Below are 25,597 nucleotides of genomic sequence, written 5' to 3'. Positions count from 1 at the left end.
TTGATCATACTTTTCAAAAATGTATCCACAGAGGACAGGAAAATGTTTCTCCTATTCTGTGTAACTTAATGCAAATAGGAACCTGTACCTTCACAACCGCATAGAGAAGAGAAAGAGAGAACAGCTCTGTCTTCCTCTCTGTCCACCATGTGAGGACACAATGAGAAGGCAGCTGGCTGCAAGCTAGGGAAAAGGCCCTCATCAGGAACTGAATCTGCCGGCACCTTGATCTTGGACTTCCCAGCCTCCAGAAATGTGGGGAATAAATGTCTGTTGTTTAAGCTATCCAGCTATTTTGTTATGGCAGCCTAAGATAACTAATACAAGATCTTCTGTCCATTTTAAATTGGAATATTTATCTTTTTATTTTTGAGTTGTAAAAGTTCTTTATATACTCTAGATACAAGTCCCTTTGCAAACTGTCACTTTCATCTAAGATGCCACCATCTCTCATTTGGACTAATTACCCCATCTTCCTGCTTCTACTCTAGATCTCTGTATTGCATTCCCCACACAGCAGTCAGAGTAATTAATTTTAAATATACATCAGATCGTGTCACTCCTCTGCTCAAAATCCCTTACGGCTTCTCTTCGGATCCAGAATAAAATCCAAAGTCTTTACCATTGCGGACAAGCCCCAACCGATGTTGCCTCTGACCCCTGCTCAGTCTTCATTTCTCCCTTCTTCCCACTGCTTACCCTGCTCCAGGCACAGTGGTCACTCTGCTCTTTCCTAAGCAGGCCAAGCAAGCTACCACCTCTGAGCCTCTGTACTTGCTATTACAATAAGAAGCCAGCCAAGAGAAACTCAAGAGAAAGTATTGTAGGCAGAGGGAAGGTCTAGAACAGTTAGGCTGAAAGTGAGACTGACATGTCCAAAGAACAAAAAGATGTCTAGTGTGGATACAGCAAGTGGAGAAGAGGCAGTAGGTGACACAGATGGAAAGTTCAGTAAGGCTTTGTAAGGCAGGGTAAGGACTCGGGATTTCACCACAATACAATGATGGGAAACCACTGGAGGTTTTTAAGCAGGAGAGTAACGTCTGATTTAAGTTGTAAAAGCATTGTTCAGGATGGGTAGACAGTGGCCACTAGCTTGGAGGCAGGAAGAAAATTAGGATGCCTTACTCTTACCCACTCAAATGTCTCCACTCTACTCCCAACTAGTCTTCTTCTACTTATGCAGATTCTCTGCCCTATATACTCTTCATTTTCCCCAGATGCAAGCTCTTCCATGAGTGAACGATTGAGTGAATGAACGAGTTTGCATCTTAACATTAATACACGAAAGGAGCTTATTCACGTTCAAGAAGCACTCAGTGAGCATTCAAAACAGTTTGAAAGGCACAATGCTCTGCTGTGGTTAGTTATACACGTGACCAAGACACTCTCCTTGCCTTTAAGAAGCTTGTCTAGTTCACTGAGGAAGACACTACACCTGTATCTAAAATACCAGCAAGAAGGGTTACAAGTAAAAGAGTTACAGGTAAAGTTCTATAGAGAGTTCAAAGGATTGGATGATCACTTCCAGGTAGAAAAATCACAGAAAATGTCCTATTTGAATAGAGTAAGACTTGAATAGGTGAAAATGGTTAGAAAGTGCATTTTAGGTCGATGAAAAGAAACTGATGTAGAATCTGGGAGCAGAATAAGATATTAAAGATCATTTAGTCCAAAACTGATTTTCCATGAGTGTAGCAAATTATTTTATGGTCAATCACAAATATAGAGAACAGACTTGGTTGTCAGGGAGAAGGGAGTGGGGGAGGGAAGGATTGGGGGTTTGGGATTAGCAGCTGCAAACTATTATATATAGGATGGCTAAACAAGGTCCCACTGTATAGCACAGGGAACTGTACTCAACATCCTGTGATAAACCATAATGGAAACGAACATGAAAAAGTATATGTATAACTGAATCACTTTGCTGTACAGCAGAAATTAACACAACATTGTAAATCAACTATACTTCAATAAATTTTCTTTAATGATTTTACGGTCGAACAAGTACCCTTTCAACTTCACGCTTTCCCGTAAAACCGTATATGCAGTTTGGTAATGAGACTGCTACATTGAAGAGCCACTAAATTGTGGTGTAAACCTCCAGGCCATGGCTGGACCAGTGATAAAAATACATGTAACAGTCAGGCGTGGAAGAGAAAACGTCCAGACTATTTGTGAAAGTCTGCTCCATCTACCCCATAATGTTTCTGGTGCTATTCTATCTGTTCTTCTCTCTACAGAATCTACTTTCATGCTTGTATAAAGACAGCTGATGAAATTTAACTTCTGCTTGTCTTGGAAGCTGAGCTAAGTCAATAATAAACATGTACTTTGGAATTTTGTCTATTTGAACATTCACAACCTGCTGCTAGACTTTTAAAAATCTCAGAAGTTTTAGGCTAGTATAAAGGAAAATCATTATGATATTCACCAGAGAGAAAAAAAATCATTGATTTTTAAACTTTGAGTTGACAAAGTCAATAGAGTATGTTCAAAGAAAAATCAGTGAGTTGCTACAGTCATGGCTCAGCAACACTGGACTTGAACATGGACTTATAATGAGTATTTATCTTTAACATTCACATGAAGATCGTGTCTGCAAACCTCAGCAGTTTCAGGATACTGCCAGATAAAGATGTTTTCATTTACGTTTCAATTTTTACTGCTTAATCGCATCCCTTACGGATCAAGGATGCATACGTTTTCAGGGCTAGAAGATTAGGCAGAAAAGTCATTACAATTCTTTCTGTGTCCAGTCTGGGTTGACAAGAAGTCCTCGGCGTTTTTTTCTGACAGTGTTGCTTTGGAGACAACAAAAAGTTAAATCAGAGATATGGGGATATATGTTTATGTATATAGCTGATTCACTTTGTTATACAGCAGAAACTAACACACCATTGTAAAGCAATTATACTCCAATAAAGGTGTTAAAAAAGAAAGTTAAATCATAAGTATTCCAAAGACAATCCTTTATACCTAGCATATCAGTAAGTATGGGTATCAGGGAAAAAGTAAGAGGTAGTTTCTGCCTTCAGGAAATGTACACAATTGTTGGAAAGTTTATGTGTGTATCTATATACTATGAGAAAGAGCCAGAATGAGAGAAAGAGAGACATGGAAGCAAAATATAGACAAATATTTAACAAAATATAGCATTTGTACTACAGACATTAGGAAGGGAGAAGAAACTGTGAGCAGGAGTTAATCAGAGAAGGCTTCATAGAGGAGACGGTAGGATTCAAGTAGTTATAGTAGAGAAGAGAAAGTATTCCACATAAAGAGAATGGCACAAGCAAAGACACTAAGATACTCCCTCCTTTTTTATTAATCCACTCAACATTCATTAAGCACTTCGCACCAGGACTGCTAACCAGTAGTTTCAAAGATGAGCTGAAAGATGAAACCATGCTCTCTCCCTTCACGGGAGTGGCTGAGGAGCCATTCAATCTTCTAACCCAGTATCTACTCTGCAATCAGATTTTTTGAACGTTTATCAAAAAGTTGAAGCTTCTGCTACTTTCTCAATGCATCTGCTTTTTTTAAAACCCTCTATCCAGTTCACCTGTATTCTCACATCTTTCATGAGATTATTTTCCACCTGCTGCTTTCACAGTCCACAGCATTAGCAGTTCAGGGAGCAAACACTAGAAACCCAGCCGAGATGTGTGGGCTGATGAAGCTCAGCAATGAAATGACCCATAACCAGAGCCACCCAAGTTCAGTTAAAGGATGATTGTGGTTTGGAGCAGCCAAGGACCACTGCCATCTAACAGTGGGGAAACTGACTCCTTGGAGAAAATCAGGATAATGACCTGCCAGCCCCTGCCAACTGGAACTAAGTGTGGGCAGATAGAATCAGACTCCACTCCCTGCCCTGAACCCTGAACAGTTAGGCTCACATCCATTCCAAGAGCAAGGGTAGCTCCAGAGAACACTGTGAAATGGGTCTTTGGTCATCAGTGCCCTATTACTCTCTTATTTGATTCTCCTTTAGAGGCTCCTTCTCTGTCCGATTCTCTGTTTCTTCAGGCCAGCCACAGGTTTCCCAGAGCCTCCTCCCCAAAGTGAGTGGACTTTTCCTTTGCCCACATGGAGGCATGTGAGCATGGCTGGAGATAATCAAGCAATTGGACAGGTCAGTTTCTGTATATTCATCATAACCTTCTACTTCAATAGGAAAATAGAAGTCATCTCTCCTTCCCACCATGAAATTCCCCACCCACCTGCATATATATGTTCATCATCTCCTCTCCTACCATTTCAACACAGAGTTGTTAAGAGCATGGAGTTAGACTACAAAGGTTCAAGGCCTGGCTCTACCACTTAGCAATGTGATCTTGGATAAATTGTTTAGCCTCTCTGAGCCTCAGATTCCTTGAGAGTAAAATAGGGGGAATTTTAGAACCACCTCATCAGGTTGTTGTGAACTTATAAGGGAAAGCCAATGACCATTACAGTGATCCATAAAGCAAACTCTAAGTTTATTTATTTGCCAGGCAAGGGAACATGTGCCAGTGAAGAAGTTCACTGAGGTGGGGAGGGAGGTGTATATATAAATAAATAAATGGACAGGTGGGGCTCACAGTGGTTATACTAATTAAGAATAATAAGTAGGAATGTACTCTTATTCAGAGGATTAAATTGTTTAATCCATGGTAAAGTATTTGAAATATTGCCTGGCATATAAGAAACCCTCAAAAATGCCACCTTTCATTATTTATTATTAAACTGTTCCGAATCTTGTTCTCTATCTCAGGGATTTTACTCTTGAATTTTCAGTTCTCTCCGTCTCTACTGGATCATTCCCGTTAGCATTCAAAATATATTCTACAACCTCCATACATAAGCCTTCTCTCTCACTTAGTAAAGATGAAGATGGAACCTTAAATCTTTTTTAGATGAAATCTTAAATCTTTTAGATGAAACCTTAAATCTTTATTAAAAGATGAAATCTTAAATCTTCAATGGTGAAAAGATAGATTTATATTATAAATGATTTGGAGAAAACAGGGAGCCATCTAAAAATAAAACCAAAGTTGTATCAGTACTTCCCACTTTACACCAGGAAAATCTCCTATTGGATCAAAGATCTCAGTTTAAATAATGAAACTATAAATATACTGTAAGAAATCATAAGAGAACTCTTTAATAAACTCAGAGTGGGAAAAGCCTTCTTAACTATGACACAAAACTCAAGGGCCATAAACAAAAAGATTTATAATTTTTTTTTTTTTTTTTTTTTTTTGCCGCACCGCATGGCATGCGGGATCTTAGTTCCCTGACCAGGAATCAAACCTGCACCCCCTGCAGTGGAAGCGCGGAGTCAACCACTGGACCGCCAGGGAAGTCCCAAGATTTATAAATTTGACAATATAAAAATCAAACATTTCTGCAAGGCAAAAGCCACCATAGGGCTTCCCTGGTGGTGCAGTGGTTGAGAGTCCGCCTGCCAATGCAGGGAACACGGGTTCGGGCCCCGGTCCGGGAGGATCCCACATGCCGCGGAGCGGCTGAGCCCGTGAGCCATGGCCGCTGAGCCTGCGCGTCCGGAGCCTGTGCTCCGCAATGGGAGAGGCCGCAAGAGTGAGAGGCCCGCGTACCGCAAAAAAAAAAAGAAAAATCCACCATAAACAAATTCAAAAGACAAACAACAAACTGGGAAAATAAATTCCAAAGATAAATAAACTGGTAAAACACATTTACATCGTTATATTGCAAACAAAGGGCTACTTTTCCTATAGCATGTATCAAGTGCTAAGAAAAAAACCCCATAACCTGGGGCTTCCCTGGTGTCGCAGTGGTTGAGAGTCCGCCTGCTGATGCAGGGAACACGGGTTCGTACCCCGGTCCGGGAAGATTCCACATGCCGCGGAGCGGCTGGGCCTGTGAGCCATGGCCGCTGGGCCTGCGCGTCCGGAGCCTGTGCTCCGCAACGGGAGAGGCCACAACAGTGAGAGGCCCGTGTACCGCAAAAAAAAAAACCCCAAAAAACCAATAACTCACTTTTTTGAATGGACAACAATCCCCAAAAAAGGAAATACAAATATCTTTTAAACATAAAAAGATGTTCAAACTCACTCATAATGAAAGAATACAAATTAAAATTATCCAGAGCTACCATTTTTCACTTACCAGATTAGCAAAGGTCAAAAGCTAGATAATACTCTGTGTTAATGAGGTTATGGGGAAAGAAAATCCCGCGAGAGCTGCTCGCCCCTTACCCGCGGGCTGCCGGTTTCAGCACAGCAGACTACGCGGGCGCTGCCGAGGCTCTGGGGGACTGGCTGCTGGGGTTCCCACTTCCGCCGCCACGGATTCGCTCCCGGCCGTGGTGGTTTCCTGTGCAGTAGCTGAGGAGCCTGCTGGTGTTTTATTTGGAGGCGTGGCTGGCCGACTCGATCTTCGGCCCAGACCGAGCCGTGGTTCCGGAAATGGAGTGGAAGAGCCAGGCCCTGCTGACGGTGGACGCAGTTCACGCCGGGAAGTTGGTGGAAATCACCGTCTTCGGGCGGCCGGCTGTCCAGCGCCGGGTGAAGAGCGTGCTCCTGAGCCTGGCGCCGAGTCACCGGGAGCAGGGCGCCCGAGCTGAGAAGATGGAACAACTCGAGGAGTTCTTGAAGGCCCAGGCACCAGGCCCCCAGGTCCCCCAGCGTCCTGTTGCATAAGTGTTGTCAGGAGTATGAGAACAGTTCTCCTTCTGCTACTAAAGTTCAAGAGAAGCAAATATCCTTAAATCTATGCATTTATTTTTTTCCTGTATCTTGATGGATAGTGGTTTGATTATTTTACTGCTGATTATTATTTTGCTGATTAATTTACATTCCTATGAGCAATGGTTATTGCTCATAGGAATGTAAATTCGTGCAATTATGAAGGAGAGTTTAGCATTATCATCCAAAATCATAACTGTTCATCCCTATGATCCAGCAAATTCTTTCATTTATTTATTTGAATTTTATTTTTTTATACAGCAGGTTCTTATTAGTTATCTATTTTAAACATATTAGTGTATATACGTCAGCAAATTCTACTTAGAGAAATTTATCCTGCAAATTACACATACACACACACACACACACACACACACACTTCCAAAACAACACATATATAAGGTTATTCATTGCAACATTGTTTGTAAGTTAAAAGCATTAGAAATAAGTGTGTCCTCCATCAAAAAGAGTTAAATAAACTTTGGTGCATTTGCACAAAGAAATAAGATACCAGCTTCTCCTCTGCCCAGCCTGTGAATGTCAGCTTTCCTCTACACTCAGTCCCAGGTCTTCTTCATTCTCACTCTCAGTAGTGTCTCCCATGCCATGGCTTTAAATGTCTTCATAGAAAATAGCTCATATCAGAAACCTAATCGTCATCTTTGTTGTTTCACTCTCCCACATTCCCTTCACCAAATACCACTAACCCAGCTCAAAAATATTTTGAGTCTTTTAAACAGCTTTATTGATGTGTAACTGACATGAAATAAACTGCCCATAATTAAGATAAAATAGGTGTATTATTTAGTTAGTTTTGACACAGGTACACTCCCAAAACTATCACCACAATCAAGATAATAAACAAATCCATTACCCCCAAAAGTTTCCTAATGCCCCCTTGGAATCCTGCCAGCCCACCCCCCATCACCCCACACCCCCATCCCCAAGCAGTAACTGATATGCTTGCTGTCACTATAGCTCATTTTGCACTTTCTTGAACTTTAAATAAATAGAATCATACAGTATGAACTCCGTCAGACTTCTTTCATGCATCATAATTATTTTACAATTCATCTACATTGTTGTATGCATTAATAGCTCATTCCTTTTTTTGCTGAGTAATGTTCCACTGTATGGAAATATCACAATTGTTTAAACTCACCTATTGATGAACATTTTTGATCCTTTCCACATTTAGCTATTACATATCAAGTTGTTATGGATGCAAAAATATATTTAATCCATCCAGTTCCCTTCATTTAAAAAAAAGTAGTATGTTCTTTCTATTTTTTAAGAAATATTTTTTTATTTATCTGGTTGCGCTGGGTCTTAGTTGCAGCGTGTGGGATCTTTAGTTGTGGCATGCGAACTCTTAGTTGCAGCATATGGGATCTAGTTCCGTGACCAGGGGTCAAACCCGGGCCCCCTGCACTGGGAGTCTTATCCACTGGACTGCCAGGGAAGTCCCTCTTCTTTCTATTTTTAATGCCTCACTTAGTCTGCAGTTATCTCTAATGAGTAGATGTAAGGTTCCTTAACTAATCTTTTATCTTCTACTCTTCATCCTACCCAATTTATTCTCCATCCTACAACTACAGTTAACTTCAAAACATATGAGTGCACAGTCCTTTCTTATTTAAAGTCCTTCAATGACCACCACTCTCCACTCTCCTCCCACCCACCCAGTATACTAAAAATAAAACCCAAACTCCATAGCCTAAAGATAATCCAACCTGCCTTACCCAACCTATCCTCTTTAACTTCATATAGTACCACCATCTCTCATGGTTATGCTTCTTGACCTACATGATCTTTCTCTCATTTCCTCAGAATAAAATTAAGGATTATAAAACAACTACCTAAATTTCCTCCTGCTCTTAAAGAGGTTACAGTGAGATGGATTGACCCATTTAAGAAGTGAAGCAAGGAGTCTTTGATCTAAGGAAGAAGGAAAATGAACAAGGCCAAAAACTATGCAGGTCCTTGATGCTGATGGTCAAGGTGCTAAAAGGCAAGTCCAGGTAGGTCACCAAGTCTTTTCATAGATAAAGGCCACAGAAAAGCAACCCAAAATAAAATATGTACAGCTGAAAACAACGGTATGAAATTTAAAAAGATGAAAATTATTAGTGATGATTACTGATATGGAATACAGACAAGGGAAATCTAATATAAAAATAATTGATATTCCTAAAGAAAAGAAGCAAATGGTAAAGCAAAAAGTTCTGAAAGATTTAATGACAAAAAGAGAAGACTTAATCCACCAGAAAATTTTTCCCAGGAAAATCAAAGTGTAATTTTGTGTCCAATCAATTGTACTTGAAACATAAAGGTAAGAAACAGACTTTCTCAAATAAGCAGCAGTTCATGAAATTTAGTGCTCACAAGCTCTTTGAGAGTCATCCAACATCAAAATACAGCAAGCCGAAAGAAACTAGAAATGGAGGTTCCATGGCCAATGAATGGTGGGTCATTAAACTCATTCAATGGTTTAAAGAAAAAGCAGTGCTGTGAGAATTATGTTTACAAGAGAGAACAAATTTATGAATCTTGATAAGGTAAAAGTAACAATAGGCTTACCAGAAATGTGGTCTTGAAGGGATGAGGTAAGGATAGTGTCAAGTTTCTCATCTTCAGAGCAGGAAGTCCATAGATACTGTTCAAGTGGAAGTCTTTTGGTATTTGGGGGGGTTTTTTGTTTGTTTTATAAATTTATTTTATTATTTATTTATTTATTTTTGGCTGTGTTGGGTCTTTGTTGCTGTGTGTGGGCTTTTTCTAGTTGCAGTGAGCGGGGGCTACTCTTCGTTGTGGTGCACGGGCTTCTCGTTGCAGTGGTTTCATTTGTTGCAGAGCACAGGCTCTAGGCGCATGGGCTTCAGTAGTTGTGGCACGTGGGCTCATTAGCTGTGGCTCGTGGGCTCTGGAGCACAGTAGCTGTGGTGCACGGGCTTAGTTGCTCCACCACCTGTGGGATCTTCCTGGACCAGGGCTCGGACCCATGTCCCCTGCATTGGCAGGTGGATTCTTAACCACTGTGCCACCAGGGAAGTCCCTTGTTGTTTTTTTTAAGTGAAAGAATCTTCTGAAATTTTAGACTTATCTTTTAGGAAATAAAATTGCTTGATATGAAGAAATTCTTATTAATCTGAGGTTGAGCAATTCTGTCAATTTCATTTGTTTTTCTCCTGTTAAATTCAAGTAAAGAAAAATTGAATGCTTTTTATTTTTGAAAAGCATTTATGATGAGATCCTATTTTTTAAAAATAATTTTATTTATTTTTGGCTGCATTGGGTCTTTGTTGCTGCGCACAGGCTTCCTCTAGTTGCGGTGAGCAGGGGCTGCCCTTCATGGCAGTGTGCGGGCTTCTCATTACGGTGGCTTCTCTCATTGTGGAGCACAGGCTGTAGGGGCACAGGCTTCAGTAGTTGTGGCACACGGGCTCTAGAGCGCAGGCTCAGTAGTTGTGGCGCACGGGCTTAGTTGCTCCGCGGCATGTGGGATCTTCCTGGACCAGGGCTCGAACCTGTGTCCCCTGCATTGGCAGGCGGATTCTTAACCACTGCGCCACCAGGGAAGCCCTCTGAGATCCTATTTTTATAAAATTATATCTATACACACATAAAGATACATATAAAGAGAGATGATGACAAAGATCTTGTCTGCCAAAAGTTAATGATGATTATTTCTGGGTAGTTGATAGTGGGTTTTGTTTTGCTTGGTTTTTTGTTTTTTACTTTCTTCTTTAACTTTTCTGTAGTACTTAATTTGTGGTGGTAAGCATGAATCAGTTTACAAAACCCATACTTTTTAATAGGGTGTCTGCCTTCTGAGCTATCACAGGGTACGGCTGGGAAGAGGGAAGTTGACCAGAAGGCCCACTGATCATGGGTCTCACACTTTACAAAGACAAGAAACTCAGATTTTTCAATGTTCTCTCCAAAATGAAGATGCACATATTGTAACTGAGATACACTGACAAAATTAAATGTTGAAAACATAGCACATTTTCTTCTTTTTAAAATTATACCTGGAGCTTCAAGATATCCATGCCTCTTTCACACCCTGAGAAGCCCTGCATACATTATTCAAAGTTAAGAAATGCCAGTTTAACGCAATGGGAAGGATAGGACCCAGAGGAGGAATCCTGGTTCTCCCTTCTACGTCCTAGATTATGCCCAGTTTTGAGCTTTCTACCAGGCGAATACTATGCAATCCTGATACTGTCATCTACAGAGCTGCAAGCATTGAACAAAACTAGGCCTGGTTAGGTAATGCACAGATTTTGTGTTATGATGCTCATAGCTGATTAATTGCTTAGATTTGGCTTGACTTTGGTCCGCCTTTGATCTGATCACTCGATTCCTAATTTTACTACTTGACTTCAGCAAAAACTCACTGCTTTTCTTACTAGATCTATGATTAAATTATCCGCATTTTTTTTAACTTACATCACATCTACGGGTACCAGTTCCTACTTATTCCTTGGCTCACTGTTTCTTGACCCCTGGCTGGCTGTAGTAGTGTGATATTGGACAAAATGGACCAAGAAAGCAGTGCAACTCACTAGGTTATTAAAGTTTCTATAGCAGTGAAAAGTGAAAAGGATTCATGAGAGTGTTGAGAAATTCTGGCCAGATCAACATCCAGGTTGATGAAACTGAGCACCTCATGGGAAGCTGGTCCTGGGACTCATGGGTTCTCCCTGCCCATAAGGTGTGTTAGAAATAGTTTTAGAAATAGAAATAGAATCACGTGATCAGATCAAAGGCACACTTACCCTACAAGGAATCCTAAAGAGACTCCTTCAAATGAGGTAAAAAGACCTTAGACAGTAACTCTAATTCTCACAAAGAAACAAAGAGCACCAGTAAAGGTAGCTACATAGGTAAATATATATAAAAGACAGCATAAGTTTATCCTTGTTAGTAACTTTTTCCTTCTATATGATTTAAAAGACAGATGCAAAAAGCAATAATTATAAAACTGTTGATGGGCTTATAATTCATAAAGATGTATAGTTGTAGGACAATAGTAACATAAAGAAGAGAAAAGGAGTGATACTGAAGTAGAAAAAAAAATTGGAGAAAATAAATAAAATACAATAAATCCTAGCTCTGCTAGTTCTATAATCTTGAGCAATTTTTTTTACCCCATCCTGAGTCTCAGTATTCTCCATACAGAGTGCAATATTTACCTTATCCTTAAGTAAAATAATATTTATTTTACAAGCTTGTTGAATGGATTAGTGAAAACAATTTTCTGGAAACATTTTGCACAATGATTTGCACAGGTGCTCAATAAATGCTAGAACTGCTTCTTCTGAGTAATGGGTACTTGTCAGTTTATTATACTACTTTCTCGACTTTTCTGTATCTTGAAAATTTTTTACAGTAAGAAAAAAATTTTAGTGCCAGCTTCATTCCTTTTATGGTCTTTTCTTTGCTTCTTTCTGATTTAACCTATAATTTGATGAATGAGCCTAGAGAAAGAGGAGGTTAACTCTAAATGACTAACTAAGTTATCTCCACAAGGATTTTCTTAGGGGATGCAAGCAGATGAAACATGAATTAGGAAGTTCTCAACTCCACTTTGCACAGAGGTATGTCACATAAATTTAAAATGCAAAAATCCAAATTAACGAAGACAGTTGTTTGTCTTTGTCCCCTGTCCTCTAGGACAGCCACCAATGATACACACTTCGTGGTCTCCATGTCTTTGTATAATCCCCAACCCGGAAGTGTGGGCTGGATCTAACAAGTCACGTCTGATAAATAGAATGCAATAAATAAAGGTGATGGGGTGTCACTTCTGAGATTTAGTTATAAACAACTGTGACTCTGTCTTGATGGTTTTCTTTCTCTCTCTGGCTCTGCTCACTTGCTTGCTCTGGTGAAGCAAATGTACATATTGTGAGCTGCCCTATGGAGTGACCCACAAGTAAGGAACTGTAGGAAGCCTCTGGCCAAAATCCACGTGTGTGAACTTGGAAATGAATCCATTTCCAATTGACCTGGAGATGACTAGCTCTGCTGACACCTTGATAGTAGAAAGCCTAAACCACAGGACCCAGATAAGCAGCACCAGATGCCTGACCCAGAGACTGAGAGATAATAAATGTTGTTGCTTTAAGCTGCTAAATGTTGGGGTAATTTTTTATACAACAACACACAACTAAGACACCTGTTTCTTGACAAAAGGAATCAGTGTAGAATGTCTATAAAGATCTTCTATGGATTCAAAATATGATAAGCCTTTCCAGAAATCAACTTACACAAATTTTTTTGGAACACTTCTTTTGCAGAAAGCATATTTATATATGCTTTATAGGAGTTATATAAGAGTAAATAGGAGTCACACTGACCACCCAGAACATTCTTATAAAAATTTAAAGTTAAAATTTAAGGTTACCTTAAGATTCTCCTTGTCTATTTGTTTTTCCCAATCACTCTTATTGTCCCAGTTCCTCTACACAAAATTAATTTGTTAAAAAGAAGGAGGAGCAAGAAGAGGAGAAGGAGGAGGACGAGGAAGAGGAGAAAAAAAAGAAGAATAAACAACCAGAGAGGTCATCAAGTTTTCATTGGCCAGATGAGATTTACAAACCAGACTTTTAAAAATACTTTGCATGCCAAGAAGATTCACTGAGAAAAGTAATTTCCTACACTGATGGCTATTCTCTACCTGAATCATGAAGACACCTCCTGAATTTTCTGGAACAGTCCCAATTTCAAATCTTCTGCTCCACTTTCCCCTAAGTCAACTTGTACTTGACAAAATCACATATGCTGATTTGGGTTTGGAAATAATGGGTCCCTAAAATCCTGAATTGCTCTTGAACTAGGCTTGTGTCATTGGTGGGCACAGTATATCAACTCACCTACTAATTATTCACTGAGATCCTTTGATAGCTTCAGTGCTCTGCTATGACAGTCAAAAGAAGGAGCGGAGGGCTTCCCTGGTGGCGCAGTGGTTGAGAGTCCGCCTGCCGATGCAGGGGACACGGGTTCATGCCCCGGTCCAGGAAGATCCCACATGCCGCGGAGCAGCTGGGCCCATGAGCCGTGGCCCCTGAGCCTGCACGTCCAGAGCCTGTGCTCCGCAACAGGAGAGGCCATGACAGTGAAAGGCCCGCGTACCGCAAAAAAAAAAAAAAAGGAGCGGAATCTTACAGAAGCCTATAGCGTATTTGGGGAGACTGAACAGCATATATGAAGGTACAGAGCAATCAATTAACTGGCTTCTGGATATAAGAGGTAACTCAGTCGTTCAGAAAAGGAAGGGATCCTTGAGAACTAAAGAAATCTTAGGAGTCCTCATGGAGGAGGAGGAGGACTTGAGATGGAACAAAGGAAGAGTTGACTTCATTTTTGCTGTTCAGAAGTACAAGGTGGGAAACAATGAAATCACAGAACAATTAAGGAAAGAGAACACATGTGGAGGCGTACCTCAAAGGTAGGTTGGATATGAAGAATGTTCCTAGTCCAGTGCTATGTATCTGATCATTGTAATAATGTTAATCACTCCTTTAACGCCTATTGCTTGCCAAGCACTATGTTAAACACTACACACTTACTATCTCATTTATTCTTTTCTTTTTTTTTAGTTTTTATTGGAGTATAGTTGCTTTACAATATTGTGTTAGTTTCTACTGTACAGCAAAGTGAATCATCATTTACTCTTTATAAATAAGACTTACTATTCTTTACAGACAAGCACACTGAGGGGCCCAGAGAAGTTAAATAACTCACCTGAGGTCACAAGCTAATATGTGGCAGAGCCAAGATTTGTAATAGGCAAGAACAAATCTCACTCCATATTGGATCTGTTTCTTTTACTTTAACCTCTGTTTTCTATTGCTTTTGCTACAAGTTAAGAATGTTGCCTGTAGCCTGAAATATACAGGACAGCCCATTCTCAAAGCTCTGACCTTTAAAAGTGTAACACTTTTCCATTGATATAGAGATTAAAAAGTTGCACAACAGCACATTTGTCTTATTGGAGGTTTACAGGAACATCATGACCTGACCTACATGGACAGCTGCTAGAACAAAGGATTCTGACACCAAGAAGTTTGCAACAACTAACCATGCCCCTCCTGTTTGGTATAAAAGAAGCCTGAGGGCTTCCCTGGTGGCGCAGTGGTTGAGAGTCTGCCTGCTGATGCAGGGGACACGGGTTCCAGCCCTGGTCTAGGAGGATCCCACATGCCACGGAGCAGCTGGGCCCGTGAGCCACAACTACTGAGCCTGCGCGTCTGGAGCCATGCTTCGCAACGAGAGGCCACAACAGTGAGAGGCCCGCGCACGGCGATGAAGAGTGGCCCCTGCTCGCTGCAACTGGAGAAAGCCCTCGCACAGAAACGAAGACCCAACACAGCCAAAAATAAATAAATTTATAAAAAATAAATAAAATTTAAAAATAAATAAAAGAAGCCTGAATTCTAACTTGGGTAAGATAGTTCTTTAGGACACTAGTTCATCATCTTCTCTGACGCCTGGCTTTCCAGATAAAGTCACTGTTCCTTGCCCCAACAACTTGTCTCTCAACTTATTGGCCTGTTGTGTGGTGAGCAGTACAAGCTTGGACTCAGCAACTGATTCAAGTCCAGGTATGACTGACACCAAAGCTCAAGCTCCTAGCCATGATGCTATCCTAAAATTGAGTATAGAAAACTGCCCAAGAAACATTAGTGCTGAAACTCTTCTGCAAACTCTTCATAGGTAAGTGTCCCACCTGGCCAACCTGAGAGTTCCATCTAATGGGTAGTGAGGACAGACCAAGTGCAGGGGTACTGCACAGCGTAGGAAGCACATACCCTTCCAGTCTTGGCCATACTACTCTCCAGCTGTGGAACTCCTGCAAAGCCACTGACTCTTATTTTCCCTGTGTGGTCTTTAAGGTCACGGTCACCTCTAAACTCTGTGTGCAGTATTTGTTTTGCATGCAGAAGGCTTACTTCTCATGACTACACCAAAAATATCCTAACACAATGGTGGGATGTATTGATTTCAAACATCCTTTTTTTGTAGCTCTGAGCTACTAACCTACCACCTAATAAACATGTCTTTGTTCTCCTTGGATGTAACAACAAATGCACATAAGTAATTGCATTAAAACTTATGTGTCATCAATTACTACTACTCACTTTGGGCTCAAGAAGTGCAAAGCCTCAAGGCAAAATGGAAGCTCTAACTTATTTTGCAAAGAGGGTAAAAGACAAAAGACATGTGAATTCTTAAGAAGCTAGAAGGAGGCTTGTTTCTGTCACTCCTAATTCAACTCTCAAACCTAACCTGGTGGTGTTCAAAACATTTCTATGAAGGGAAAATATCTCACCATCTACAGAGACTTCAGTATTCTTTTATCCCAAGGAAACTAAAATATTTCCTATTTTTGCTAATTGGACATATCTTCACATTAGGTTATTGCTTTTTTCTGTTTTGCTTTGTGTTTCCCTGATTGGCTTATTGAACTCAGTTTCACATAATCCTTTGAGCAATATCCCCAAAACGGCAGTGTTGTGTTTAACCTAGTTCTATGACAAAGTAAACTGCTTTCCTTCATACTTTAAATGGAAATGTTTTCTTATTGTTCTAATCCCCCATATTCATTTCTGGGATGTTATTCCTCATAAAAGCTCTTTCTCATTACAGAAAATGAGAAGCATAAACAGCGTGGACCTCCTAATGTAGAGTGATGAGAATGTTCTAGAGTAAATGTGGCTAGATCGCAGCTAGTTCTTCTGCGTGTCAACATGCATATTAGGAGAAACTGGAATGGGGCTTGAATTTTATTCTCTTCCAGAATTTGGGATCTCATTCACTGCATTCTTCTGTTTCAGAATTTGGAATACTGAAGGATACTATTAAGTCAGAAACTGAAGGGTTAGAGATTTTACCCTACTTGCAAGCTAACAAGTAAGGCTGCCCTATACAGTTGTATATACATGACAGTGACAGAAGAATACACACCGTTTGGACATAGACAAAACTGTTTATTAATCACAACAAAACAGCACTCAAAGCAATACCTTGCATCAGTTCCCAAAACCCCCATCCCCACAGAGTGACACAGTGGGGACCAGATGTCACCTAGGCAGCCACTGGGGTGCACTGCAAGAGAGAAATCCCCAAATTAGGAAAAACTGATTTATATAGGGCTATTGCTGGCTTGCCCATTCTCCCCTCCAGGGAAATAAAGAGGTTTTATTTTTCCTCTGGAGTATAAGCAAATCTCTTCAGGGAGAGGAAGAAGATTTTTACTAACCTGGAATGTGTCTAGGGAGGGAGACATTTACAAGCTTTATTATCTCTAGCTTCCAAGGTCATTTGCTCTGCAAACATCCTTGAACCAATGGTCCAAAAAGTATAGGAAATGCCATGAAGAACTGCCTTCCAAAGCAGATAGGACTGGGGACGGAAAGTGAGTGCTGTCTCCAGAAAGCAATTTACCCCAGCAAAGCCCACGAGTCTTGGGCCTCCCTCCCAGACCAGCCCCGACCTGCGTGCTCTGGACTCCAGGCTGCCGGTTCACATCCCAACCCTAAATCAGGGAGAAGCTGAATCCCAAAACTTGGTGGACTCTCAGCTGAAAACCAGAAAAGACCTGGCAGAGAGGGGGGCAAAAATCCGTTAGACAGAAATCAGAATAATCAAATAATAGGTGGTACTTGGGAGAGAATGGTTTTTAGAGAATTTTCTAAGCTGATCTGAATGCCTCATTGCTTTCTTATATGATATGCATAGGCTTGGACAAGGCAGGGAAGAAACAGATTAAAGTGCCTGTCAGTTTAGACAATATCCCTGGAGTATAGGGATTGCTCAAAGAGCCCTCAGGTTAAGCCAAAGGAGAAATGATATTACCCAAGATGGGTTCAGGGTGGAAGAGAATTTATCCTGTAATGTCCATGTCCGCAGTCCATACAGTCTGACTCTTTATTATGCAGACAGACCTGCCAGGAGGAGCTCGCATCAGCAGCCCCCATGATTATAACCAATTAAGACGCTTCATTAGTATATTTCCATTTCTCAGAGTGAAAAACTGGTCTGAAATGGGACAAGCTATTGTTGACAACCCAAGGTACCAATGAGTGCACTGCTTGGAAATGTCATAGTGGTTCTTTGGAGAGAATAGCTTTGAAACTGGGTTATGCTCTCAGCAACAAATCACCGAGTGTTCCCGAAAAATTGAAAGCATCTTGTCTGGGGAAGAGGCATTACTTCTATTTTCTAGCTAAGGTATTTTCTGGTGTTCTGGGGAGGCAAACAGCCAAGATATAGTCTCTTCAGGCTTTCATTTGCTGAGAAAAATGGCCCTTCAGAATCTGGGATATTTTGGGCGCATTAAGCTGAGTGAAATTTGGGGTCATCTAACAGGTTAATGATCCAAATCATTAAACGGGCTACACTAATCTTCCTTCCCACAAGAACAATGTCAGTCATTTGACTTCTAAAAATGAGGGCACTAGGAAACAGAAGTTGAGATGGGAAAAATTGTGGGCAGCTTGTATGCTCTTTAAACAAGTTCAGGTTCTAATTCAAGAGGAAGAACGTTTACAGGGGTCTTCTCTCTGCACACAAATTATATCTTTAAATATATATACAAATTGTTTTTTTCTTTGCTTTTAGAATGCTAGTGCTATAAATTAAGTGTTAATTGCTTCGTTTATTGTCCACCTCTTGTAGTTAAAATATGCTTTATATACTATGATTAAATTAACCTCTCTTTGGAACTTCCCTGGCAGTCCAGTGGTTAAGAATCCATGCTTCCACTGCAGGGGCCATGGGTTCAATCCCTGGTTGGGGAACTAGGATCCTGCATGCCAAGCAGTGCAGCCAAAAACAAAAATTAAATTAAGCTCTCTTTGTAAACCAGCCATTATGCCTTCATTTGTGTATCTTTGCTCCATAAAATACTGTATTCACAACCTCCTAAGCTTCTAACCTTTAGGAGTATTTACTTAGCCATTATGTCATTCAAACTCAGATTTTTCCATTTTTAATCTCGAGGATTACTCAATCCTTGAGATCTGGGACAACGTTAAAAGTGCTAGAAACAATGCTTCCAAGTCCTTACCTCTCCCTATTTCCTATGTGTGTTCAAGCCATTAAGTCTTTCTTTTTAAAAAAAAAAAAAAAAAAAAAAAATTATTTATTATTTATTTATTTTTGGCTGCGTTGTGTCTTTGTGGCTGCGTGCGGGCTTCCTCTAGTTGCGGCAAGCTGGGGCTACTCTTTGTTGCGGGGCGCAGGCGTCTCATTGCAGTGCTTCTCTTCTTGCGGAGCGTGGGCTCTAGGCGCGCGGGCTTCACCAGTTGTGGCACGCGGGCTAAATAATTTTGGCTCACAGGGTTTGTTGCTCTGCAACATGTGGGATCTTCCTGGACCAGGACTTGAATCCATGTCCCCTGCATTGGCAGGCGGATTCTTAACCACTGCGCCACCAGGGAAGCCCCAAACCATTAACTCTAAAGAAAATATTTCTTCACGAAAAATAAGGTTTTCCCAGACAAGCTTTGATGGTCATCTGAGGTGGACAAACCCAGAGGTGCCACAAGCAGGTCAGTCTAACACAAAGGACACACCATAAACGAGTGGTGATTCTACTCTGGAAAATAAATTTCTACCAAGAGGAGTGGTACTCAGGCATCATCCAATATTACAAAAGAAGGAAATCCTGTCTCTCTTAAACAAAATAGAATCCAGAACCTCCAAAGTTCATAGGTGGGAAGTGAAAATCCAGATAGGAAAGTCTCTGAAAAAGTGACTTGTTTTAGTCCCACTCTGTGGTAGGCAGAATTCTTAGATGACCCCCAAATAACATGTAATCCCCCCTCCTTGGCATATGGGTAGAATCTGTGAATGTGATGAGCTATTACTCCTGTGATTAGGTTACGTTATATGGCACAGTTGCCTTTTTTTTAATTGTCGTAAAAAACACTACATAAAGTTTACCATCTTAACCATGTTAAAGTGTACAGTTCAGTAGTGTTAATTATAATCAAATTGTGCTGCAGGTCTCCAAAACTTTTTCATCTTGCAAAATTGCAACTCTGTACCCAGTGAAAAGTAGTTCCCTATTTCCCTCTCCCTCCAGCCTCTGACCACTTCCATTCTACTTTATGCTTCTATAAATTTGAGAACTTTAGATATTTCGTATAAGTGAAATCATATAGTATTTATCTTTTTGTGTGTGACTGGCTTGTTTCTCTTAATGTGCTCAAGTTTTATGAACGTTGTAGCCTATGACAGGGTTTCGATCTTTTGTAAGGCTGATTAATATTCCATTGTATGTATATACCACATTTTGTTTATCCATTCACCCATTGGTGGACATGTGGGTTGCTTCTGTCTCTTGACTATTATGAATAATGCTGCAGTGAACATGAATGTGCAAGTATCTCTTTAAGACTCTGCTTTCGAATCTTTTGGATACATACCCAGAAGTGGGATTACTGGATCATACAGTAGTTCTATTTTTAATTTTTTGAGGAGCTGCCATAATGTTTTCCATGACAGTTGCACCATTTTACAATCTCACCAACAGTACACAAAGTTTCCAATTTCTCCACATCCTTATAAACACTTGTTATTTTCTGTTTTTTGATGGTAGCCATCCAAATAGGTATGACATGATATCTCATTGTGGTTTTGATTTGCATTTCTCTAATGATTAGTGATGCTGAGCATCTTTTCATATGCCTTTTGGCCATTTATATCATCTTTGAAGAAATGTCTATTCAGGTCCTGTATTCATTGTTTAATTAGGTTATTTTGCTATGATTTAGTTGAAGGAGTTCTTTATATATTCTAGATATTAACTCCTTATCAGATATATGATTTGCAAATATTTTTCTCATTCCATAGATTACCTTTTTTTTTTTTTTTTTTTGGCTGCTTTGGGTCTTCGTTGCTGCACATGGGCTTTCTCTAGTTGTGGCAAGCGGAGGCTACTCTTCATTGTGGTGCACGGGCTTCTCACTGCGGTGGCTCTCTTGCTGTGGAGCACGGGCTCTAGATGTGCGGTCTTCGGTAGTTGCAGCATGCAGGCTCAGAAGTTGTGGCGCACAGGCTTGGTTGCTCCGTGGCATGTGGGATCTTCCTGGACCAGGGATTGAACCCATGTCCCTGCATTGGCAGGTGGATTCTTAACCACTGTGCCACCAGGGGAAGTCCCTCTATAGATTACCTTTTAATGTTGATTTTTTTCCTTTGATGCACAGAAATTTTTGAGCTTGGAGTAGTACCCTATGTATATTTTTGCTTTTGTTGCCTGTGCCTTTGGTGTCACATCCAAGAAATCACTGCCAAATCTTAAGGTCATGAAGTTTTCCCTGTTTTTTTTCCTAGGAATTCTATAATTTTGAGTCTTACATTCAGATCTTTAATCCATTTTGAGCTAATTTTTGTATGTATTGAAAGATAAAGGTACAGTTTTGTTATTTTGCATGCGAGTATCCAGTTTTGCCGGCAACATTTGTTAAAGAGACTATCCTTTCCCTATTGAGTGGCTGCTTGGCAGCCTTGTTGAAAATCATGTGCTCGTATATACAAGGATTTATATTGGGCTCTCTGGTCTATTTTATTGGTTTATATGGACACAGTTGACTTTCAGAAAGAAAGATTATTCGGGGGTGCCTAACCTAATCACATGAGCCATGTAAGAGCAGAGAATTTTTTCTGGCTGGTCACTTGAGCAAACCAGCACGAGCAAGATTTGACAAAGGCACGTTACTGAGATGAAGGGGGACCTGTGGCTAAAACTTGAGAGCAGCCTCTAGGAGTCGAGAGTGTGCCCCAGTTGACAGCCGGCAACTGCAAGGAAATGAATTCGGCCAACAATCTAAATGAGCTTGAAAGTGGATCTTTTTCTAGTCGAACCTCGTGATGATAACACAGCCGATTCAACATTTTTATTTCAGCCTCATGAGACCCTGAACAGAGGACTCAGTTAAAATGTGCCAGACTGCTAACATACAGAAATGGTGAGATAGTAAATCTCTGGTATTTTGAGATGCAAAATTTGTGGTACTTGTTACACAGCAAGAGAAAACTAACATACCTAGGTCACACCTTCCTCTTTTGATGAGGTCATTCTAATCACTGGGGCCATTAGTCCACTGGACTCCATGGCTCCTTTGTTCTGACCAAAGTTGAGACTGAATGAAACCTTTTTCTTTTTTCTCTTTTTATTTACTTATCTTTAAGGAGGAATTTTTTTTTTCCAGGGGAAAGTGCGAACGCAGTCCCCCACTACCACAAATTATGCAGTCGAGTTTCCCACATTTGGGGAAATCGCAGGGGTCAGCACATCCGGAGTGCAATGGATAAGCCTCGCCCTGGGAAAACCACCTTCGTGATCATGGTATCTCCCCTGCCAGGTAAGTATTAAGGAGGAATTTTTAAGTTAATGTATTAAGTTTGTAAATAGGTAATATGTTCAGAAATACGTGGTTCGGAAATCAAAACATGTAACATCTCTACATATTACAGTGAGAGTAATCCCTCGTCGGCCTGTTCTGTTATCCCTCATCTGCCTGTTATCACCTGCCAACCATCTCCCCAGGGAACCACTGCTTCTAGTTTCTTGATATCCTTCCTGAGTTATTTTAAATGCATATATGTGACCAAAAAAACTGTTAATTACTCCCAATATCAATTCTCTTCTTAAATAGCATTAGAATTTTTATTGGAGCAAATGGCTGCCAGGAATCAAAATTCTATTCCCCAGGGTCCCCTAGAGCTGGGTGTGACCAGGTGTGGCAGCTTTCCAGAACCTTCCTTGGTGTATGCCCTTTGTCCCTTCTTCTTCTCCTTTTCCATCCCACTGCCTGGAAAGGAGATGCTTCCTTGGACCGAGGACAAGGCCATGCCCTAAGAATGGAGGGCAGGTGAGCTAGAAGGAAACTAGCCCTGTGAGTGTGTCACGTAGCAGAGCCCTGACTCCATTCTGGACTGCCTTCCCCTAGATATTTACAGAGAGAAATGATCTTTTTTTTTTTTTTTTTTTTTTGTGGTACGCGGGCCTCTCACTGCTGTGGCCTCTCCCGTTGCAGAGCACAGGCTCCGGACGCGCAGGCTCAGCGGCCATGGCTCACGGGCCCAGCCGCTCCGCGGCACGTGGGATTTTCCCGGACCGGGGCACGAACCCGTGTCCCCTGCATCGGCAGGCGGACTCCCAGCCACTGCGCCACCAGGGAAGCCCGAGAAATGATCTTTTATCTTTTTTAAGCCACTGTTCTTTTTGAGTATTATCACTGGAAGCTAAACCTAATTCTTAACTAACACAATATTTTTAAAAATATGAAGATATAGTCTCCCTTACCCCTTCTTTTACCAAAATAATAGAATATTACATAATTCAATATTACATTGCTCTGTATTTTCCTTCTTTGACTTAACAATTTATCTTGTAGCTTTTTCCATTTTGTACTGTCAGGGAGGACAAGAAGTAGATGGCACACTACAAACAGGTGTTAAGGGAAAAATAACAGGACTAATTATAAAGATTTGGGCAGGGTTAGGAGAAACCAGTAAGGGAAGGGGAAGCCAGAGTGGGAAGCCACTAGTACCCTTAGGCCTGAAAAGGTAAGTCGATGGACTGGTTATCAGAACTCGGAGAGATCTGTTGCTGCAGGACAGGGCAACCCAACAGAAGTGTGGCTTTTGATTTAAAAAATAGCTTCCAACCATCGCTTCATTAGGGAAGGGAGCCTGAGGAATATCCTAATCACTTTCTTCCTATTCTCCAATCTCCTGTTGGCGCCTCCTATTTCCTAAATCCAAGCAAAAGCCAGAGGGCAAGGAAGATGGTTGTGATTCACAAAGTTCACCCCCCTGGAGCCCAGAGCAGTATGGAGAAAGGCAAAGAGTGCATCGACAGGGAAAAACAGGAAATATCCAGCACTATCCACCCATGTTACTTCTCAGCATCTACTTTGTCCTTTGTTTAGAAGAGAAATTTATGTTCCCAACAAAGGGAACATACAAAGTCCCATCAGCTCCATGCATTCATAGGGTAATGTCTTTCAGTCATATTCCAATATCATTAAACTTCAGCCGTGACATTGCTCTTCATTTAAATCTGCAGGAGGATCTACAAAATCAGTGCAATCCCTATCAAAATTCCAACTGCTTTTTTTGCAGAAATGGACATGCTGATCCTAAAACTCATATGGAAATGCAAAGGACCCTAAAGAGGCAAAAAAAAAAAAAAAAAAAAAGAAGGAAACCACTGAGAAAGAAGAGTAAAGTTGGAGGACTCATATCTCTTGATTTTAAAACTTATTACCAGGCAACAGTTATCAAAATATTGTGCTACTTGTATAAAGACTGATATATAGACCATATATAGATCAATGGAATAGATTGAGAGTCCAGAAATTGATTTCAGACAAAAGTACCAAGACCACTGAATAGGGAAAGAATAGTCTTTTCAAAATATGGTCCTGAGACAAGTGAATATCCACATGAAATGAATGAATTTGGACTTCTACCTCATACCATATACAAAAATTAACTCAAAATGGAACACAGACCTAAACAAAACAGGTGCAACTATAAAACTCTGAGACAGAAACCTTGGTGTAAATCTCTGTGATTTTGGAGTAGGCCACAGTTTCTTAGATATGACACCAAAAACACAAGCAACCAGAGAAAAAATAGATAAATTGAACTTCACCAAAACGTAAAACTTCTGTGTGGCAAATTATACCATCAAGAAAGCGGAGGGCTTCCCTGGTGGCGCAGTGGTTGAGAGTCCACCTGCCGATGCAGGGGACACGGGTTCGTGCCCCGGTCCGGGAAGATCCCACATGCCGCGGAGTGGCTGGGCCCGTGAGCCATGGCCGCTGAGCCTGCGCGTCCAGAGCCTGTGCTCCGCAACAGGAGAGGCCACAACAGTGAGAGGCACACGTACCGCAAAAAAAAAAAAAAAAAAAAAAAAGTGGAAAACAAATCCACAGAATGGGAGGCAAATTTTGCAAATCATATCTCTGATAAGGGTCCAGTATCTAAAACAAATAAAGAACTCTAATGACTCAACAATTAAAAAAAAACAAAAAACGCCATTAAAAAGCAGGTAAGGTTATGCGTAGACAGTTCTCCAAAGAAGATATACAAGTGGTCAGTAAGTACATGGAGAGATGTTCAAATAATCATCACAGAGGGACTTCCTTAGCGGTCCAGTGGTTAAGACTCGCTGCTTCCACTACAGGGGGCACATGTTCAATCCCTGGTAAGGGAAATAAAATCCCGCGTGTCACGCCAAAAAATTTTTTAAAAAGAAAAGTGGTCAGAGAAATGCAAATCAAAGCCACATTGAGATTATACTTCATACCTGCTAGGATAGAAATCAATCAATTGATCAACCAATCAATCAATAGCATAATAGTGCTGACAAGTATGCGGAGGAAATGGAACCTTCATATGTTGCTGGTGGAAATGTAAAATGGTGTAGCACTATGGAGAACAGATTGGAAGTTCATTAAAAAGTTAAACAGAATTGCACTGTTTCCCAGCTATTCCTCTCCTAGGTATATAACCAAAAGAAAAGAAAACATACGTTCCCAGTAAAATACATACATGAACGTTCATAGAAGCATTATTCATAATAGCCAAAAAGTGGAAACAATTTTAATGTCCATCAACTGTTTAACTGATAAACAAAATGTGGTATAATCATGCAATGGAATATCGTTCACCCATAAAAAGGAATGAAGTATTGATACATGCTACAACATGGATGAACCTTAAAAACATTATTCTAAGTAAAATAAGACAGACATAAAAGGCCATGTATTGTATGATTGCATTTATATGAAATGTCCAGAATAAGCAAATCAATAGAGATGGATTATCTCCACAAAAAGTAGTGATTGCCA

The 25,597-nt window shown here is 40.6% G+C and overlaps 1 non-coding gene and 1 pseudogene across 1 annotated transcript; one reads left to right on the top strand and one right to left on the bottom strand.

The window, feature by feature from the left end:
* The first annotated feature begins 6,176 nt into the window (after positions 1 to 6,176).
* LOC136129647 (oocyte-expressed protein homolog) lies at positions 6,177 to 6,668 on the top strand (annotated as a pseudogene).
* Positions 6,669 to 21,940: 15,272 nt separating this feature from the next.
* LOC136130104 (U1 spliceosomal RNA) lies at positions 21,941 to 22,104 on the bottom strand. Its single transcript, XR_010656304.1, has one exon. It is a non-coding gene; the product is annotated as a U1 spliceosomal RNA (small nuclear RNA).
* Between the last annotated feature and the right edge of the window lie 3,493 nt (positions 22,105 to 25,597).

Source organism: Phocoena phocoena, chromosome 10, assembly GCF_963924675.1.
Source record: "Phocoena phocoena chromosome 10, mPhoPho1.1, whole genome shotgun sequence".
Taxonomy (NCBI): domain Eukaryota; kingdom Metazoa; phylum Chordata; class Mammalia; order Artiodactyla; family Phocoenidae; genus Phocoena; species Phocoena phocoena.
This window is presented reverse-complemented; position numbering and strand designations above follow the sequence as displayed.